This window comes from Thalia democratica, chromosome 2 (assembly GCF_965202585.1).
Source record: "Thalia democratica chromosome 2, ktThaDemo2.hap1.1, whole genome shotgun sequence".
Classification (NCBI taxonomy): domain Eukaryota; kingdom Metazoa; phylum Chordata; class Thaliacea; order Salpida; family Salpidae; genus Thalia; species Thalia democratica.
In genome coordinates, this window is record NC_139166.1 from 42,590,263 (window position 1) to 42,596,737 (window position 6,475).

A 6,475-nucleotide genomic window follows, 5' to 3' on the forward strand; every position below is an offset into this window, starting at 1 on the left:
TAAGTAGAACTTCTGAATTAGATTACTACAAGTCTTTTTTTTTTAGTTAAATATTTTAATAATCAAAGTAAGTTCCGGATAACTTTAACTAACTTTAAAACGATAAGTAAAATGATGAGCTGTTTACTTAGATTTGTTTTATTTTTAATTATCGAATATTTAAAAATGCTATAAATAATCAACAAAAAATAAACTTTTTTTTTATAATTTTATTCTTAATGATTATAGATATTAATATAGAATATATAATTTTTTATAAAAGTAGTAATACATCTTTTTTCAACAAAAAAAAGTGTCTTAAAACTTTGAAATAATTTTCATAATTTAACAAAACAACCATGTTGTAACTATAATGGCACTTAAAAAATATATTGAGTTAAATTCTCACGATTTTTTAAATTTTTTGAATTAGCTTTAGTTTCTTAACATCTGTTGATGAGACAATTTTCAAAACAGTTACTACTATGTAACTTTCAGTGCTTAAGTGCCCTTTATTTGCTATTCACTTCAAGTTCTTTATAGATATTTATTTCATTATTTGATGGCATGTTTTAGAGTTAAAACTTGTAAAACAAAAGTGATGATGACATTACATCATGGTAAAATACGTCATAAGAAGTCATTATCTGGTATTGTAGTATTTTAAACAAAGGAGTTTACGTAAAAAATACAGATAACTAAAAATTCAGACACATAACGTAAATACATTTATTTCATGTATATAATAAATTTAATAATTTTTGAATAATTAACAAAAAAATAATATGACTTAAAGTACTATTAAGTAACATTGAACTTTTTTGCATTTCCTACTAAATGACGCTTTAGTATTACAATTTACTTGGAGTATTAAAAAATTGAAAATATTTTTGTCTTAAACTTTATTCTATAAACTGTTTATTTTGAAAAAAAAGTTTTAACTTTTTCTTTATTGTAATAGTATAAAATTACATAAAATTTATTAAGTAGAAAATAACCATTTTTGTATTAATAAAAGTTTTTACAGAGAACTAAAAACAAAGTTTGTTATGAAATCTTTTTTTTAACTTTTAAAAATTTATAATTAAAAAAGTTAAATTTTTACAGGTATTCTATTGCATTGGTTCTTCTATGTACAAGTGCTATCTATCTTGTTTTAGAGGTAATAAAAGTTTTTTTTTTGTTTTTATAAACTTAAAGGAGGCTACTGTATTTTTTTAGTTTGAATAAATAACAATTTTTAAATAACATCATTTTATTAATAGTTACTATATATATATATTTCGTTATGTCTCTTTAAAACTACTACAGGTTTTAAATACAAAACTGTTTATCTAAAACAGTATTTTGTAGATCATAGGCTAGAAGTCGGCAGCCTTTTATAAGTCCTGAGTCAATTTTCATAGAGCAAATTGCTCGCGCTCCGCACTGCAAAGAAAAAATTGTTCCGCTGGCCGCAGTTGTTCTATTGTACTAATCAATAAAAAAAATTACAACAAAAATGTTTTAAAGTTAACAAAATTATATTACCTTTAATAGTAGTTTTCGATTTTTTTTTAATAGAATATGCTTTTATTAAAAAGTACTCTGAAGGCCGCACTTGACCCACGGTAGGGAGTTTAACGACCCCTGTCATGGAAGATTGTTAGAGGTAGACTGCTAGTTTTACTTAAATACTTTATTTTTTAGTCAATTTACTAAAAATAACATAAAATACAACTATTTTTGCATAAAATACTTTGTTAACTTACGGCGTATCACTGCTCATAAAATATGAACAGCTGTACAGAGTCGAAATTCCAACTTTCGTAGAGCTGTTCAAACTCAAAATTCAAAAGAGCAGTAAAATGCCGTAAGTCAATAAAGTACTTGCGTTAACAGTTGTTTTAAATTTCTAATGTGCTCTGCTTGTTTGAATTTTTATAACTTAGAACCTTATAATAATAAATTATAAGGCTCTAAGTTATAAATAATAAATCTCTAAAAAGTTTTACAGGTAGCTAATTTATAGAAATAGCTATTTCTTCTTTTAATTTTGTATACGTTAATTAATTAAAATAATTATAAACGTAAGTCTATTAAAAATTAGTTTTGCTTGTTTCCAATGTTGAACATATTTTAAAAGCTATTTTGTATACAGTGATTAAATATGTATGAACATTTATTATATACACATTAAACACGTGTAATTTTTTACTTTCAGTCATATCAACTTCCAAAACAGAAGAAAATTTTTAGATTTTTAGAAAAGAAAAAAGAACTTAAAAACTTTAATATACTTGAAGCAAGTCACTATCACAAAGGTTAATATAAAGAATTTTAGACAACAAATTTTGCTTAGTTTTTTTTTTTTGATAAATTAAGTTTTAATGTTATGAACTATAAAAAATCATTATTAACTTAATTTGACTGAATTAAAACTTAATTGCTTTATATATTATCCTAACTTACTGGACTGTAAATAATATCTTTTAAAACAAACCTGTAGGTTTTGTATACATTTTATATAAAAAAAAAAAATTTCTTTGAACGAAAAAAAAAAGCGCTAAAAATATTTGGTCCTAGGATCTAGTGCACTAAAAAACCTTTCGGTTATCGAGTCGCACACCACGGATATCTTTTAACGTCTTGTTCAGGACAGATAATAGAAAGATGAACATTCACTAGACATTAGTATTTTTCATTGTTAGGCTTATAAACTCATAATATTTCTAGGCTACTTCCCTGGATTTACACATTTACTAGTTATGAAGATTATTAAAGTAATACAAAAAGCTTTTGTTCTATTTGTTATTGCGACATACATTGCAAGCTTGTCATACCAACTAACAAAAAGTGAATTGTCTAAAAATACGGTAAGTAAAGATTATTAATGTTTTTATTTAGATTTATATTTTAATTATTAAAATTATAAACTTAAAAATACTTATTGACGATCTACTCGAAATGAGAAACTATAATATGTGTTTTATTAATAAGTATATTTTTTAAGTAGCTTTAAAAAAATAGTGACAATTTTTTAACTGTTTACTTTTTTTTTTCTTAGGCATTTCTATTTTAAAACTGTGTTAAAGCCTTACAAAACCACTTTTTAAATCTAAACTATCGAAAAGTAATTTCAAAATGAGAGTTTTGTATTAATTAGATTCGGTATCTCTTATCGTCATTTTATTCAAGTGTACAGCATAAATCATAAAAAATGAGTATATTTGCAACAGATATTGTGAAATTTATTTTAAAATTATTATATAAACAAAACCCTAGTTTTAAAACTTATCCATAGTATTCTAACTTAAAAAAATTGAAAATATATATAATGTACGAAACTACCTTTATGGTAATTCTTTCATCAGACTAAAACTTAAATTACACTTCTTTTGATTATTTTATGTTGTATCTAGCATTCAATAAATAAATGTAATTATTCTTTATATACTTTTTTTGATGTTAGTTTTCTTAAGTAAAGTACAAATTTTCATAATAGTATAAGAATAAGTTATTTTTTGATGACAAGTTTAAAAAAGAATTGTATTTTTAAAATAAGTAGCCTTTTAAAAACTAAAGAGTTATAAGCTTTTGTTGATTGTCAGACAAAAAAAAAACATTTTGAAAAATTACATAGCTATACGTACTTATGGTAAAACATACGTTTATACTAATTATTATACTTTATAATTCAAAAACTCCATGATTTCTAAGTATGAACTATAATTATAAACTACAAACTAACTTTTTTGGTTCGAAAAATTAAGTGGTTACTGATTTTATATCTTTTTTTTATTTCTATATAGCTAGTCTTGTATAATAAAACAACTTATAGTGCATTTTAAGATCTTTTTTATATTTTATGTCAAAATTCTATTACAACAGGTTATTTTAACAAAAAAGTCAGAAGATTATGGATTTATTATAAACTCAAATTTACAGAGTGTAGATCTCTTCAAGGCAAAGTGGGTAGAAACGATTATAAATTATATTTAATAAATAACCTTTTAAGCTACAAATAAAGCATACTAGAGAAAATTTTTGTTATTTAGTTTTGTTATTGATTTTATCTTATACATCTTGTAGCTCTACACATAAACGAAGCTGTAGACTTAAAGTTCTAAATAAACTGGTAAAAGCAAAAGTATAAAAAGTGTTCAAATACAAGGCCGTAATTTTCTATTTAAAATATTTTTAATCTAGACTTCTCCAAATGAAATGGAAAGGAAAAATTGACAGTTTAATAAGAGAACTTTCTGTAATTGATAAACAATATAATGACAAGTCTGTAATTGACTTAAAAGTAAGATTCAACATTCAAATATTTTGTTAAACTAATTGTTAAAGTTTAAAAGTTCTTTCAGTATTTTTAATTATTAATTAGATATATTTATTTCTCTTATTAAACACTTAGCTTCAAAAGTATACTTGTAGAGCTTTTCAAAGCTGTATTTATATTTATCAGTCGTTTACGGGAGTATACCTGACTTTAGCAGCACTCTTGATGATAGCAACTTTTTTCGTTTGTTTTTTAAAAATGTTTGCCTTTCAAAAGAATAAACAAAGTTTGGTTAAAGTAAAAAACAAGCTGAAGATAAACTTAGAAACTGGCAACAATAAAGAAAAATTGACGGTATAAAAACTAATATTTTTGACAATAAGCTAATATGTGTATGACAATTAAACACAGTTTGTTATCATGTTTGTACAAAAGTTTTTAAGATTTGATTCTAAAAACAGTAATGCTTCAGCCTTTATTCACATTTTTCTTTTTAGGAGAAAATATTTGAGCAGAAAGGTTGTTCAACTTTAAGTTTGAATGAGAAAACAAAAGCTGAAAATAAATGCTTCTTGGATGATCGAAAGCAGCAACTACAGTGTTTAACTCCAAAAAATAACAAAAACAAGTATTTCACAAATACTATGTTACTTATAATTTCAACAGACCTGTATAAAAACTATGATATATTTCAAAAACTTAAGAGGATAGCTAATTTATGTTTACTTTAAAAGTTTATTTACAACTCAGTTTCAAAACATCATAACGGAACACAAAATTATCTATATTAAAATAAGATAAACTTTACTTATAGTCAACTAGTTTTTTTAGTGAACCATGAGCATGTATAACTATTTTATCTGTGTTTTAAAGTAATATTTATATCATAGCTCAGTATAAAATTTCATTTATTAAAGTAAATTACGTTGTTACAAAGGCATAAACAAGACTAAGTTTACTTTTCATAACAAATTCATTATAATGTTTGTGATAATCATAAAAACTTAATTTAAAAAAAAGTTAAATAAATTATTAAGTACTATTGTTAAAGCGTACTTACGTTGTTTATCGAAACTCTGACATTTATATAACAATAACCGTGTGAAAAACCAGAATAACTCAAGTGAACAAATCAAAAAATAATTAAAAGAAGTTTTTCTAATTGAATATTTTCAATTAATCTTATCCATTAGTTAACTAGTTAATAAAATACTCTGTGAAATAATTAAACAACATAATTATTTTACTTCAATCCATTTAACTAGTTTCAAATATCTGTAAGGTTTTTTTATGTATAGAATATTTATAACACTAATAGGTGTCGTATGACAGTTGTTTCACCAAATGTCAAATATGTTTTGTATTTATTATCTGTGATACTTCAAACCACAATCATCTCATGATTATATTTTAAATGACAATAAATAATTACCTACAAAGACGTAATAATTTTATAATTATAAGAAACTTCATTGTTTTTATTTTTAGCATTTAAGCGTCTATAAGTCTTATTCCTGATTATGTATAATGAAACATAACACAAACACTTTTTACTGATATAAAGTAAGTATACATTAGTTTTAAAAAGTTATCTTGATTAAAACTTTTCACTTAACTTTATTTTAAAATTAAATTATTGTGAATCACAGAAAAAAAATTTTTTAACTTCATCGTAACGATGAACGTAACTACAATTAATTTTTTAGGCCGACTGTATCTAAAATTGATAGCAGTTTTATAAAAAGTAGCGAAAAGTTACGGCACATTAGTCAAATTTCAACTCCAAATTACACCTTGCCAAGCAGATCAACAATTATTACTGACAACAAAATCAATGGATTTCAAGTAGAAGATGACTCAATTATTTTAGATAGCAGAAGAAATTTACAGCCAAAAAGAAATCATTTTCATACGATATCTACGAGCACCGTTACTGACAATGAAGGTTTTAGTATAAAACATAAGCCTGTAACTCAATATTCAGCTAAAATAATTGAAAGAGGACTGATTAAAAGAAGCTGTTTTTCACCTACTTCTGAAAAATAATACTCCAAGCATTTTTTTGCATTCTTTAATTACTTATAATTTATCAAAACAAAAAGAGCTCAAGTTGTTTTTAATAACTTATTCAATAAAACACCTGGCTAATTTGATTTTTGAATCAAGAAAATGTACTAAAAAAAAATTTGTCTTTGTTTTGTTAATTTCTTTCAATTTATTTTATTTTATAAT